Raw genomic sequence first — 16,282 nt, forward strand, 5'->3', positions numbered from 1 at the left:
ACCAACTATGCAAAGGAAAGTTGGGACACAAGAACCTATGAGTAACTGCACATCCCCTAGACGGATCCCTGCGTTATCCAGCCCTCAGTGGCACAAAAATCAAAAACAATCGTCAAAGCAGCATCGTGGACTGTGGAGACAAAATCAAAATCAACATCCAGAACCCCCAGTGGATAATAGCCTACACAGAGGCTACAAAATCAAAAAATCAAAGAGAGACACCCGAATAAGGATAACCGGGATACTCCACTTACGTCAAAAGGACGTCAGCCAAGCATAAGGCATCGCTCAATTCAAGAAGAGCATCTGTGTCTATACCCCAAGGAGTCAGAAATTCCCCATGGGTACCAACTATGCAAATGCAAGTTGGGGCACAAGAACCTATGAATGACTGCACATCCCCTAGACGGATCCCTGCGTTATCCAGCCCTCAGTGGCACAAAATCAGAAAACCGTCGAAGCAGCATTGTGGACTGTGGAGACAAAAAAAAAATCATCTCAGATCCCTGGAGAGGGTAAACTCGCATTGCCGAAGTGATCAGAAGACACGGACACAGACCCTTGAGAGGGCAAACTCAGTTGCCTAAAGTCTGGAGAGACGGTACTCAAACAAGGTCTGGAGAGACGGTACTCAAACAAAGTCTGGAGAGACGGTACTCAAACAAAGTTTGGAGAGACGGTACTCAAACAAGGTCTGGAGAGACGGTACTCAAACAAGGTCTGGAGAGACGGCACTCAAACGAAGTCTGGAAAGACGGTACTCAAACAAAGTCTGGAGAGACGGTACTCAAAGAAGGTCTGGAGAGACGATACTCAAAGAAGGTCTGGAGAGACGGTACTCAAACAAAGTCTGGAGAGACGGTACTCAAACAAAGTCTGGAGAGACGGTACTCAAAGAAAGTCTGGAGAGACGGTACTCAATCAAAGTCTGGAGAGACGGTACTCAAGGTCTGGAGAGACAGTACTCAAAGTCTGGAGAGACGGTACTCAAGGTCTGGAGAGACAGTACTCAACCATCAGCGTCATCAGAGGCACGTTGGTGTTCAACTTCCAGCTCGGGCGTCGAGTGAAGTTGACCCTGGAGAGGGTAAACTTAGCTACCGAGGTTGTCAGAAGCGCCGAGGTATGCAACAACCTGGAGAGGCTACTCAACAATTTTCCACCGGAAGACGCTACAAGTCAGAAGGTTGGCACATCACCCGGACAATTGGGTCAACTCCTTTACTTGTCAGCCGGTACACCAAAAGGCCGTCCGACTAAGTAAAGGGGGGGCAACTGTAGACCCCTAAAATTGTCCGGGTCGGAAATAAAGCTTGAAGACTCTCGAAGACTGAAGGAAGATCAGCCAGAAGGACTTCCAGAAGGCCCAAGGAGGGTTCTCTATAGGTCTAGAGGTCTTAGGATAGCTAAAATAAGAAAAGTGGGAGGAATGAAGCCCAATACGGCCTCCCAGAGGTTCAGTACGGCCGTATTGAACATTTTGAACTTCAATACGGCCGCACTGAACTCAATACGGCCGCATTGAAGTTTCTGGACTTCAATACGGCTGCATCGAATTCAATACGGCTGCACTGAACTTCAATACGGCCGCACTGAACTTCAATACGGCTGTATTGAGGTTTTTTGAACTTCAATACGGCCGTATTGAATTCAATACGGCCGTATTAGTTCAAAATTTCAATGTTGACCGTATTGACCCTCATAAACCGTATTGAGCCTCTTCCCTATAAATATGACGTCAATGGGACGTCATTGGACACTTTTGGACTGAGTTTTAACCCTCTTCTTGAGTATTCTGGGTTTTTTTGAGCAGTGCTCTGCCTAGAAATCACTCGGAGAGTTGATCCGACGAAGTTTTTGAGTTCTGAGCATTTTGCTTGAGTCTCGAACTAAGTCGAAGGGAAATCCATCGGATTTCCAAGTCAAAAATTATTTTTTAGGAAGGAGCGAGCAGGCTTGTAGAGTGAGGGAACGCCAAAAAGCTTCCCAATTTCTGTTTAAATATATAGAAAAGCACGCTCCAAAGGTTTCCTTCTTAAATCCTTTCTTTTACTGCTTTCTGAGTGTTGCATACTTAAATTATCATCATGTAGATATTTCGCTTATAATCGCTTATAATAAATAGGGGTAATTTAGTAATTTTTGTGCTATTATTTTAGAAATAATCTGTCATAGGGAACCCGAAAGGGGCGCTGTGGGGTGCTAACACCTTCCCCACGCGTAACCGACTCCCTTACCCAACTCTGGTTGTAATGGCCGAAGTTGATTTATAAAATCAATTGCCTTATCCCTTTTTCCAATGTTTTGAGTAAAACATTGGTGGCGACTCCATGAACCCTTCCTTTTTATGAAAACCGCTAATCTATGGAGGATCCCGCTTGGGATTAACATGGATTGGTGAGCCTTTTAATAAAATTGCTCGTTTGACGAGGTCTCAGTTTGAGAATAAGTCATTCTAGCAATCCATATTTTTAAACAAATAAAAGAGTCCAACCATCCTTCGCGAATGCCGAAAGCCCGTTTCGGGCCGGTGGCGACATGGTCATTTCAACTCAACCTTATTTTAGTTCGATATGACTCAATGTGAGGCTGACCACTCTATGTTCTTCCTTCACTCCTCATCTAGTTTTTGCACTTATTTAGTGGTATATGTTGATGATAATGTCATTATTGGTGATGAATCTGATGGTATTTGTTGCCCCAAACCTCACCTTCAGCGTTAGTTTCAGATGAAAGACCTTGATTCTCTAAAATAGTTTTTGGGGATTAAGGTTGCTCACTTTGCTTTTAGTATTGTCATTTCCCAACGGAAATATGCTCTAGACATTCTCACTAAGTCTAATGTGGTTGATTGTCACCCTAGTAACACTCTGATAAACCTCAACGTCAAGTTTCGTCTAGGTCAAGGGGAGCCATTAGATGACTCGAAAAGATATCATAGACTTGTTGGCATACTCAATTCTCTAAATGTCACTAAACTAGACATCGCATTTCTAGTAAGTGTGGTAAGCCAAATCATCAATATTCCTCGTGATAGCCATTGGATTGTAGTCATAAGGATCTTCAGATATGTTAAAAAGGGCACCGATCTATGGACTCCTATATGAGGTCAAAGGAAATTCCAAAAATTGTTTGTTACTTTGATGCTAATTAGGCCAAATCATTATCAGATAGAAGGTTTATACCTTTGGCTATTGTGTTTTGATTAAAGGAAGTTTGATTTCGTGAAGAAGCAAGAAGAAAAATACAATTTTTAGATCTAGTGTAGAAGTAGAATATCGTGCTATGGCAACAATTGCTAGTGAAATTACATGGCTACAACAACTTCTCAAGTAACTCCAAATTGAAAAAATTTAGGGAACTAAACTCATTTTTGATAATCAAGTTGTTCTTCACATTTTCTCTAATATGGTTTTTCCTGAGTGGATTAAGCACATAGAAATAGATTGTCATTTTGTAAGAGAGAAGTGCTCTTAGGAGAGATCACAACTAAATTATCCACTTTAGTGACCAGTTAGCAGTAGGGATGGCAACGGGGCGGGGCGGGTACGGGTTTTATGATACACGTCCCCGTCCTCGCGAGTCAAATCCATCCCCGTTCCCGTCCCCGTACTCGTCGGGTATGTGGTTTTCATCCCCATCCTCGTCCCCGTCGGGTATCGGGTATACCCGTACCCGTCAAATTTTTTATTTTTTATTTTTTGTAAAAAAATAATATTTTTAAATTATTTTTTTTATTATATTATAATTATAATTAAGTTATTTTTCTATCTCATATTATAATAAATAATCACACATAAAAAATATTAAATTTTTTTAATATAATTAAATTAAAAGTGAGTATTAAATTAAAAATGGAAACGGGGACGGGTACGGGTACGGGGCGGGTAAGTACATACCCATACCCGATTTAATATATCGGGTTTTACCATACCCGTACCCGTACCCGGTCAAACCGGGTATTCCCCGTCAAAGTCGGGACGGGTTCGGGTATTACCCGCGGGTACGGGTATATTTGTCATCCCTAGTTAGCAGACCTGTTTACAAAATCGCTTAAAGGTCCTCAGGTTGATTATGTTGAGATTCATGGATGATGAATCAAACTCAGCTATGAAGTTCTGAGAGTTTTGATGATGACAAAGGATACAAGCTAATAACAAAGGAAACAAGCTAATCAATAAAGGAAGACATGAAAATCATGAAAGAATACAATATGTAATAGGAGTAGTTTATATGTTCTTATATGTTGCGTTGCCTTGTTGAGTTTATTTTGCATGTGTATGCTTTGTGCATAAGCTAATCTTAATCTAGATTGACTAAGAGTGAGTATGATGATGATTCAAATAATTTAGAAAGTTTTCTAAAGTGTGAAATCGAATTTTTAAAAACTAACTCAAAATAATCGATTATTACTAATTATAATCTATTATTCTAGCAAGAGATTCAAAGAACCTTGTTGCAGTATTAATCAAAGTCGTCATCATTTTGCATTCCATGCTTGGAAGATGTAATCTCTTAGTACAAGGTAGCAAATAAAATTAATCTTTTGAACCTGATTATATTGAGATATGAAAGAATAGAAATATCATAATAAACGTAATTATAATTAAATGTTTTAAATATGTTACTTGGTAGTTGAGCTTGGTCACTTACACAATGAGTTGGTTTAAATATGTTTTCTTCTCTTTCCAGGTCTTTGAAGGAGAATTTAATTGATGGACTTTATGCAGCAACACAAAGCCTGGGAATTGATTTGTAGATATTATTCTCTTACTCACCTGAGTTCACAAATGAAGTTAAGGTAAGCTGCATTAAGAGTGCTACCAATATGACTAGGATCTGTATCCTAAAAGAAACCTCCCAAGCCATGTGAACATAAATTTCTAAATGTTGATCCATTGCCACTTCGCCTACTGCAAAGGCTGGATTGAAAGGATTGGCCAACTGCTGAAGAGGTATCTGTTTATTTGTGATTTCATATATTATTCCCCATTTAAGGAGTATATAGTAAAATGTATTTCAGGATATTTGTATTAGTCAATATAAATAAGAAAGACCCCACTTATATTTGTATCAAGAATAGAGGACAATGGAAAAACTAAAATGAATAACTTTTAAAATGTGATACAAACTTCTAGAATAAGCTAGATCATTATAGAAAATACATAGATGTATGCTAGTAACTACTAGATGATACAAACTCTAGAATTATGTAGATAATTCAATATAGATAGAAAACTCTATAATAGATATTTCTAGAGTTTTCTACATAAAACATGAATGATGTGTTGAGGCCTATAAATAGGCCATGTACTCAACATTTGTACCAAGCAACTAGTAAGCCATTTCCACTATTCAAATCTATTCCAACTATTCCTCTAAACTATTTTTCCTCTCAACTAAGCCTATCATTATAAATTTGCCTCCCCATTCTTTCTACCAATCAAATAAGCTTTTACTATTTGATAATTCATAAACTAACAGTGGTACCAGAGCTACGTTCGGTCATCTACTGGGCGTAGAAATATTATCCCACTACTTCCAAAAAAAATTCCCAATATTCTACCTACTTTAAAAAAAAAAACAAATTCTAATCCATGGCTAACACCATTCTGTTAGAAAAGAATGGCATAATCCAAGAGGGGGGGTGAATTGGATTCAATGACCCTTTAAAAATTTATCAGAGTATTTTGGATCTTAATTTCAATCAAAACTTTTCTATGACAGAATTTCCAAATGAAGCTCTTCTAAAGACTTGTTATGAAAATATGAATGCAATATGCTCACTTGATTACAACATAATGAGGTTCAAAAATAATGTTCAATTACAGATTTAAACCATCAAGATTCACATACACTTGTTAATCAAGTTTTATCTTCTTCCAAGTTCAACCAAGAAATTACACAATGTAAAAGATAAGGTAGAAGAAGATTGCACAAGTCTTTTATACTGGTTCAGCCACTCCACATGTGACCTACATCCAGTCCTTAATCAACACCTGATTAAGATTTGTTCCACTATCTTTAAGCAAGAAGGTTTACAAGCACACACACATGCATATACTTCAACACTAAAAGATAACCACTTTCTTGACCCCAAGAAAGCACCCCTTGTAGAACCCACTACAAGAAACCTTATTACTTGAGAAACCCTTCTCAAGATTTTCCACAAAGATTCACAAAGAATAAAAGGAACGAATTCACCTGGAATTCTTGAACAAATCTTTATCTTCCCCTTTCAAGAATATGATGATGATGATCTTCTACCAAAGCTTTTCACAAACGTTTTCACTCTTGGATTTCACTAAGAAAACTCTCCAAGATGTCACAAAGACTAACAAAAACGTTTTTCACAAATTGATTATCAGTTCTAACTCATGTCTGAAGTTTCTCAAGGTTCAAACTATTTATAAAAGTTTCAGACACAGATAATCGATTATTTTAAAGAATAATCGATTATTTTAAAGAATAATCGATTATTTTGTTCTTCAGATTTTCTAGAAATCAACCAAGAACAATATAATCGATTATTTAGCTGGATAATCGATTATTCCAGAGAGTTGTTCCTGGGATAATCGATTATTTTGGCAAATAATCGATTATTACAGCAAGGCATTCCACTTAGCCTATTTGCTGAAATAATCGATTATATTTAACAATAATCGATTATTTTGAGTTAGTTCTTAAAACTTCATTTTAAGACTCAAAATAACTTTCCAATTTTTTTAACTCATCATCATATACTCTCTACTTAGTTTAGATAAGATTTGCTCATGCACAAAGCATACTAAGTACACAAAATATAGAAACACATTTAAAACAATCTATATCCTAAGTTCTATTACATAGCTCCATCTCATAGCATTTTCTTGATTCTTCTTTGACTTTGTTTTTGTGCTCCAAGTTGTTGTTATCATGTTGTGATCATCAAAACTCTTTAAGCTTCTCCTAAGCTCAACACATTCAACCATCATCTATCCCTATTCCCATTTCTAATGGTGAAAGTTATGATTTTTGGAGTACAAAAATGAAGACATATTTCACCTTCCAAGATTTATGGGACACAATAGAAGAAGGATTTCCTACTCCAGAAGACACATCATCTCTTACTGTGGCTACAAAAGAATTCAAAGGCGTTATTCATTTTGCAACAAGCTGTGACCGACACAAATTTTTCGAGAATAATGGGTGCAACAAGAGCCAAAGAAGCATGGACTACGCTGTAGGAGGAGTTCGAAGGAAGTGAAAAGGTACGTGCTGTAAAATTATAAACTCTACGTGTAACTTTGAATTGTTAAATATGAAGGAATCTGAGACTGTAAAGGACTACTATTCTAAGATAAAAGAAATAGTTAACCAAATGAGAGCGTACGGGGAAAATATTCTTGACAAGAAAATTATGGAGAAAATTCTAATTAGTGTTACCTGTAAATATGATCCAATCGTGACAACAATTGAGCAAACAAAAGATCTATCTACCTTATCAGTAACAGAGTTGATGGGGTCACTTGAAGCATACGAGCAAAGGTTGAATAGGCATGATAAAGGCTCAACTGAAAATGCCTTTTAATCAAAGCTCAAATTACGGTCTCAAAATAAAGATAAAAGGAATAATGGAGAAACTTCTAAAAATAAAGAGAATTCTAGAAATTTCTCTAGAAATTATCAGAATGAATGATGAGTCAATATTTTCCCCTATTTTCTTAACTTTCTGTACTTATTTTAATCTCTAATTTGCGCTTAATTGTTGATTATATGCACTGTTTTCTATTTGGGCTTTAATTGGACCGGTAATTCACATTTTAACTAATTTGAATTTTCTGAATCTAATTATTCCATATTTTTATTTTCAGGGCAGTTTAATAATTAATTGAGCTTGGAATTAATTTTTGGACTTCAAGAGGAGCTGCCACGTCATCTTCCACGTCATCTGCCATGTCAGGCTGCACCATTTTCCACCTCAACATTCATTTTTAGTTTTTAGGCTATTTTATTGTTATTGGGTCAGACATGTAATTGTTTTGGGGCCCAATCTCATTTTAAGTCATTTTAGGTTTAGGCTAGGGCTGACTTGGCAGCCACTAGAGGAGGGGTCTGATGTGACCACGTGAACAGTGCTCCTTCATTTTTTTTTGGCAGACGTTTTAGCTTCTGGGGGTTCTTCTTGTTTTTACGTTTTGCTCTCTTGTAGCCTAGCTTCACGTTTTGTTCTCCTTGAGCTACCATTTTTGTTTGCTTCTTCTTCTCTGGTTGTGGAAGTTGGACATTTATATTTGAAGAATACAGTCATTTCAATTTCTCTTCTCTACCTTGCAATTTCGTTTCCATTTTCGTTTCACTTCCAGTTTCGTTTTTGTTTGTATTATTTTCGTTTCTGTTCCATCTTAATGGAAGGCTAAAAACCACTGGGTTGGCTTCTTGTTGTGGATTGTAATCTCTGTTTGAGGTTGGGTATATTTTTTTGTCTCTGTTCTGCTTGTTCTTCTCCATTTAACCTCTGTGTCCATGCTTAATGGGCTGTGCAGTTGCTTAATCTGTGAAGAGGTTGATGTTGTATACGTTTGCTTAATTCGTGTAGGGAAATCTTGAGTTAATCCTCGCTTAGTTGGTTAACTCGGATGGAACAAGGATTAAGTAGTTAATAGAGTAATCTTTGAGAACCAAGGATAAAAGAGTTACAATCCGAACAAAGAGCCAATCTATTTTACTTGCTGTGTTATCTGAGTTTATTTTGCTATAAACTGAAAACCTGAACCAAACCCCCCATTTTGTGTGTTTAAGCCTTTAACAGTAAAAGACGGTCCTTGGGAGACGACCTAGGAGTCACTTCCTAGTACTACATTTACTTGTATTTATTTGATCGGATACGGCTTCGATCAAATTTGGCGCCGTTGCAGGGGATCATCGGTTCCTGTTAGAGGCTTTGTGTTTGTGTGTTATTTGTGTGTTATTTGTTTATGTTGTGTGTTTTGTGTTTTACAGTTTCTGTTATGTTATGTGTGTTTTTGGTGTAGTGTTTTAGTCAGTTAAAGAATTCATGTTGTTAAGTGTGATGAACAGTAAACAAATGGAACAGTAACTCAAATTTGGTTTTTGGTGCATTTGTTGTCTTGTGTTTGTGATAACTGATTCCATTTGATGTGCCAAATCATTGTTATGTTTATTGAGTTTCATTGTTGTGTTTATTGAGTTTCAACTCTGGTGCATTTCATGGTGAATTTTGGTGCAAAAATCTGGTCTATTTTGGTGCAAATCTGGTCCAATTTGGCTCAAAATCTGGTGCGGTTGCTCTGTTTTTTTTGTGCGTTTTCTGGTCAATTTTGGTGCGTGTTCTGTTCCGGTTTGGGATGCTCTGTTTTCTCTCCCTACTACTCCTCTGTTCGGGTTCTAAAATGGTGGGAGATTGGTGCGGAAGTGGTCCAATTTTGGTGCACAAAACTGGTGCAAAATGTGGCGCATGAATAGTGCTGAATAGTGCCAAATTTTCCAATTAATTGTGATTTTTGTTTTTGATAGCTAGACTTGTTATTTTTGTCTGATTTTTTTTGTGGTAACTTCTTTCAACCTATAATTTGTGTGAAAAATAGCTAGGGCACATAGTTTGGTCAAAATTTGGAGATACAAATTTTTAAAAAAACTTTTTCAGCAAAACTTCAAAGGGCCGTAACTTTTGCTCTGGTTATCGGAATTAGGCAAACTTTTTTTTTCATTTTGTGTAGAAAAAAAAGATCTATCCAACCCACAGAGCTACGCCGTGTGGCCCCAGCCAGATCTTAAAAAAAAACGTTATTTACTATTGTTTTTTTATTTTTGAAGTTTTATTTCACTATTTGTCCAAACTTTTATAATTTTAAAAAAATAGTTAGGTTTTGAATTTTGTTCTCAACTTTTTTGTGGTAGTGTCTTATGATTTTAGGATGATGTTGGTGCATTAGTTTTGATATTTTCTGAGTTTTCATGGAAATTCCCTTTTTACCCCTACTGTTCACGTGTCCTGATGCATGTGTTGCATGTAGTGCATGACTAGGAGCAACCCTGGTTATTTGCATCCATTTGATCCTGAAATTGATAGAACATTCCATAGATTAGTTAGAGAGCATATAGTTCCATCTTTAGATAGTGATAGTGATAGTTATAGTGATAGTCATAGTGTTAGTGATAGTGTAAGTGTTGCAACTGAACTTCATTCAAGTCAACCTGAAAACATGGGTGAACATAATGGATCTCAAGAGAGAACACTTAGGGAGATGGCTGCACCTGATTTCACATATGAGAGTCTGTGCATCCAATATCCTGAGGAAGATGTTCCTTTTGTGCTCAAAACTGGACTGATCCATTTGTTGCCTAAGTTTCATGGTCATGCAGGTGAGGATCCACACAAGCATCTCAAGGAGTTCCACATAGTTTGTTCCACCATGAGGCCACCTGATGTCCCTGAAGATCACATCTACCTGAAGGCATTCCCTTTTTCATTGGAGGATCTTGCCAAGGACTGGTTGTATTATCTGGCTCCTGGTTCAATAACAGGTTGGAATGATTTGAAGAGAGTGTTCCTGGAAAAATTCTTCCCTGCATCCAGGACCACTGCAATCCGGAAAGACATATCTGGAATTAGGCAACTCATGGGGGAGAGCTTATACGAGTACTGGGAAAGATTCAAGAGGTTGTGTGCTAGCTGCCCTCACCATCAAATTTCTGAGCATTTATTATTGCAATATTTCTATGAGGGGTTGAACATGATGGATAGAAGCATGATTGATGCAGCTAGTGGAGGAGCTTTAGGAGATATGACACCTGCTTCTACTAGAGGGCTGATTGAAAAAATGGCGTCCAACTCACAACAATTCAATATGAGGAGTGATGCCATAGTTGTGAGGGGTGTGCATGATGTGGTAGCCCCAGATTCCACTGAACACAAGAAGCTGGAGAGTAAGATTGATGCTCTCACCACCTTGGTTTCACAACTGGCTGCAAATCAAAAATCAGCTCCACCACCAGCAAGAGTATGTGGCATCTGCACTTCAATTGGTCATCCAACAGATGCTTGTCCCTCCTTGCAAGAATCTTCTACAGGTCCTGATGCCCCACAAGCATATGCTGCCAACATTTACAACAACAGACCTCCACACCAGCAACAACATAATTATGATCTGTCTTCCAATAAATACAATCCTGGTTGGAGGAATCATCCTAACTTGAGGTGGGGAAACCCTCAACAGCAGCAAAATCCACCACCTTTTCAGAATAATCCCTCAAGTTCTACATATCAGCCTCCTCAACAGAGACCTCCTCCTGCACCTGTAGCCTCATCAGTTCCTCAACCTTCTACTTCTAAACCTTCATTGGAGGAGTTAGTGAGGCAGATGACTCTTCAAAACATGCAGTTCCAATAAGAGACCAGGGCTTCCATACAGAGTTTGACAAATCAGATGGGTCAGATGGCAACTCAGCTCAATCAGGCACAGTCCCAAAATTCAGACAAGCTACCTTCACAGACTGTGCAGAATCCGAAAAATATGAGTGCCATCACCTTGAGGTCTGGCAAACAAATTGACATACCAGCACCACCTACAGCTGTTGTACCCCCACCTAAGCCTACAGTTGAGAAAGAGGGCCATACAAGTAGTAGCAAAAATTTTCATGCAGGTGGACCTTCTTCCAGTGCACACAGTGATGATCTACATCAGCCTCCTATCCCTCTTCCATTTCCACCAAAATCAATTCCAAGCAAAAAGATGGAAGAGGTTGATAAGGAGATCTTGGAGACTTTCAGGAAGGTGGAGGTGAACATACCTTTGCTGGATGCCATCAAGCAAATTCCCAGATATGCTAAGTTCCTGAAAGACTTGTGCACCCACAAGAGAAGCTGAAGGGCAATGAACGAATCAGCATGGGAAGAAACGTCTCAGCACTCATAGGTAAATCTGTTCCACATATTCCTGAGAAGTGTAAGGACCCAGGTACATTTTGTGTACCTTGCATTATTGGTAACAATAAATTCGAAAATGCCATGCTTGATTTAGGAGCTTCAATTAATGTCATGCCTTTGTCTATTTTTAATTCTTTGTCTCTTGGCACTTTACAACCTACGGGTGTGGTCATTCAGTTGGCCAATAGGAGTGTTGCTCACCCCACAGGTTTTATAGAGGATGTCTTGGTTCGGGTTGGTGAACTATTTTTTCCCGCTGATTTTTATGTTCTTGATATGGAGGAGGGATTCTCCCATGGTTCTGCCCCAATCATTTTGGGTAGACCATTTTTGAAAACAGCCCGGACCAAGATTGATGTTTATGCTGGCACCCTGTCTATGGAATTTGGTGATATTGTTGTTCATTTTAATATTTTGGATGCCATGAAATTTCCTTCTGAAGCTCATTCTGTTTTTCGTGCTGAATTGATTGATGATATAGTTGATGAGCACATTCATGGTTTAGATTCTTCTCATGCTAGGAAGCATTCATTTTCATCTGATTTGTATAGCTATCTTCCATGCATTGAGTCTGAGTGTGAATCTGAATATCTATCTCAATGTGAAACTGATTATGAGCCATCTGAATTTGAATTTAACACTTTGGGTGTTGTACCTCTTGCTCTTGATTTTATACAGTCAGAATGCACTAACCATGTTGCAGGAAGTACAAAAGAATCTGACTTGCAGGTTGAGGTACAGGTTGCGGAACCCCTTCTCCCTTCTTTGGTTCCTTCTGATGTTCAGCCAGCACCCACACCAGAGTTGAAGCCTCTTCCAGAGAACCTTAAGTATGCTTACTTGGAGGATGATGAGAGATTCCATGTGATCATATCCACATCCCTTGATGTTGATCAAGAGGAGAGGTTGTTGCATGTGCTTCGAAAGCACAAAAAGGCAATTGGTTGGACCCTGGCAGACATTCCTGGCATTAGCCCATCCACATGCATGCACAGGATATTATTAGAGGATGGAGCTAAACCAGTGAGACAACCCCAGAGGCGACTCAACCCTGTCATTTTGGAAGTTGTGAAGAAAGAGGTGACCAAGCTTCTACAAGCTGGGATCATCTATCCCATTTCAGACAGTCAGTGGGTGAGTCCGGTCCAGGTGGTCCCCAAGAAGACAGGCCTCACTGTTGTCAAGAATGAAAAGGATGAACTCATACCCACCAGAGTCCAAAACAGTTGGAGGGTCTGTATTGACTACCGGAGGCTCAACCAAGCAACAAGGAAGGATCATTTTCCTCTGCCCTTCATTGATTAGATGCTTGAGCGTCTGGCAGGTAAATCTCATTATTGTTTTCTTGATGGGTTCTCTGGCTATTTTCAGATTCATATTGCTCCTGAGGATCAGGAAAAGACCACATTCACCTGCCCTTTTGGTACTTTTGCCTATAGGACGATGCCTTTTCGCCTATGCAGTGCCCCTGGCACATTCCAGCGGTGCATGCTCAGTATTTTTAGTGATTTTCTGGAAAATTGCATAGAGGTGTTTATGGATGATTTTAATGTTTATGGATCCTCTTTTGATGCATGTTTGGATAGTTTGGATAGAGTTCTGAATAGATGTATTGAGACTAACCTTGTTCTTAATTTTGAGAAATGTCATTTCATGGTAGAACAGGGTATAGTTTTAAGACATATAATTTCTAGTCGGGGCATTGAGGTTGACCCTACAAAGATATCTGTCATTGCACAATTGCCTTACCCCTCTTGCGTGCGAGAGGTGCGATCTTTTCTTGGCCATGCAAGTTTCTACAGGCGTTTCATTAAGGACTTCAGCAAGAAAGCCCTTCCACTATCCAGCTTGCTTCAGAAGGATATTGAATTTGATTTTGATGACAGGTGCAAAGAGGCGTTTGATTGCCTCAAGACAGCTTTGACCACCACTCCTATCATTCAGGCACCAGACTGGACAGTTCCCTTTGAGCTGATGTGTGACGCTTCAAATTATGCACTAGGGGCTGTCTTAGCACAGAGGGTTGACAAATCACCTAGGGTGATATACTATGCTTCCAGAACATTGGATGCTGCTCAAGAAAATTACACGACCACGGAAAAGGAACTTTTAGCTATTGTTTTTGCACTTGATAAATTTCGGTCATATTTGCTTGGTTCTCGTGTTGTTGTTTTTACAGATCATGCAACTTTGAAGTACCTGTTGAAGAAGGCTGACTCAAAGCCTAGGCTGATCAGATGGATGCTCTGGCTTCAAGAGTTTGACTTGGACATCCATGACAGGAGCGGAGCACAAAACTTGGTAGCAGACCATCTCAGTAGGATTGAGAGAGCTGGGGATGACGACACTCTGCCCATTCAGGATGATTTTCCTGATGAACACTTGTTAACAATTTCTATTCCTACCCCCACCCCTTGGTTTGCAAATATTGTCAATTATTTAGTTGCTTCTGTTTTTCCTCCTTTAGCATCTAGAGCTCAGATTGATAAACTCAAGAGTGATGCTAAACATTATGTTTGGGATGACCCTTATTTGTGGAAGTTTTGCAGTGATCAGGTAATCAAGAGATGTTTGCCGGACCATGAGATTGACTCCGTCCTGCAGTTCTGTCATTCTTCTGCATCTGGTGGTCATCTTGGCATTCAGAGGATAGCTCGCAAGGTGCTTGACTGTGGTTTTTACTGGCCCACCATCTTCAAGGATGCGTGGAAGATTTGCAGCACTTGTGAGCAATGTCAGAGAGCAGGGGGAGCCCTTTCATGGAGACAGCAGATGCCTCAACAGCCCATGCTATTCTGTGAGGTGTTTGATGTCTGGGGTATTGATTTCATGGGTCCTTTTCCTGTCTCTTTCGGTTTTTCATATATTCTCCTAGCTGTTGATTATGTTTCAAAATGGGTGGAAGCCAAAGCCACCAGAACTAATGATGCTCGGGTTGTTGTGGATTTTGTCAGATCTAACATATTCTGCAGGTTTGGAGTACCCAGAGCCATTGTTAGTGATCAGGGCACCCATTTTTGTAACAGATCCATGCAGGCTTTGCTCAAGAAGTACGGGGTAGTGCACAGAATTTCTACACCCTACCACCCCCAGACTAATGGGCAAGCTGAGATTTCAAATAGAGAGATCAAGAGGATCTTAGAGAAGATTGTCCAGCCCAACAGGAAAGATTGGAGCAATAGGCTGGAGGATGCTCTCTAGGAGCATAGGACTGCCTACAAAGCACCTATAGGGATGTCTCCTTATCGGGTTGTCTTTGGTAAGGCATGTCATTTACCTGTGGAGATAGAGCACCGAGCCTACTGGGCTGTGAAGACCTGCAACTTCTCTATTGATCAGGCTGGAGAGGAAAGAAAGTTGCAACTGAGTGAGCTTGATGAGATCCGCCTTGAAGCCTATGAGAACTCTAAGTTCTACAAGGAGAAAACCAAGAAGTTCCATGACAGCTTGATAGCTAGGAAGGACTTCGTGGTTGGCCAGAAAGTTCTCTTGTACAATTCTCGGCTCGGACTCATGGGTGGTAAGTTACGTTCTAAGTGGATTGGACCTTTTGTTGTTACTAATGTTTTTCCTTATGGTACAGTTGAGGTCAAAAGTGAATCCACAGACAAGAGCTTCAAAGTTAATGGGCACCGTCTGAAGCCTTTCCTCAGCAATCCATCCCTGTTGAATGCAATTGAAGAGGAGATGTCTCTGCTCGACCCTGCTACTCTCCCACCATGACTTAGGGAGTTTTCTTTTCTCCTTCTCCTTCTTTACTTTTATTGCACTTGTCCAGATTTATTGATTGTTCTGATTGCTCTGATCTTCTGTTTGGGCCACATTGGGACAATGTGTGATTTAAGTGTGGGGGGGACTATTTTGGCTTGATTACATGTTTTTAGGGTTTATTTGTTATTTTAGGTTTTATGTTCACTACGTGTTCTGTACAGTTTTGCATGTTTCTCTATGATTTCTGGGTTTTGATTGTTTGTAGGCACTTACTTCATTCTTGGATAGGAGTTTCTTGATACTATATGGTTTGAAATCCCTGTTTTTCTCTGCTTGGAAAGATGATTTTGAGGTTCGAGAAGTTGTTTTAATTGTGACAGATATACCCTGTGTGAGGATTTGAGCCACTCTCTGTTCTTACTTGTGTGTTATACCTCTTGATTGCTTGCACAGTTGCCTTGTCTTGACTCTGTTTGATACTTCTTAATTCACATGCATGTTTGGATATGATTAAGGCATTTTTGTTCTGATAAGCCTCTGGCCAAATAAGCCTACCTTGAATTAACTCCTCTGATATCCCCTGCTGAGCCTATTTCCCCTTTTTGTTTGAAGCTCATTACAAGCCTTAAGCGAAAAACCATG

At 39.3% G+C, this 16,282-nt stretch overlaps 1 non-coding gene across 1 annotated transcript; it reads left to right on the plus strand.

Annotated features, from left to right (window-relative positions):
- The first annotated feature begins 9,372 nt into the window (after positions 1-9,372).
- On the plus strand, positions 9,373-15,652 carry LOC109794108 (uncharacterized). The gene is made up of 4 exons (XR_014430832.1): positions 9,373-11,380; positions 11,411-13,162; positions 13,745-14,773; positions 15,518-15,652. It is a non-coding gene; the product is annotated as an uncharacterized LOC109794108 (transcript).
- Positions 15,653-16,282: the final 630 nt, after the last annotated feature.

Source organism: Cajanus cajan, chromosome 11 (genome assembly GCF_000230855.2).
Source record: "Cajanus cajan strain Asha chromosome 11, NIPB_CcT2T_4, whole genome shotgun sequence".
Classification (NCBI taxonomy): Eukaryota; Viridiplantae; Streptophyta; class Magnoliopsida; order Fabales; family Fabaceae; genus Cajanus; species Cajanus cajan.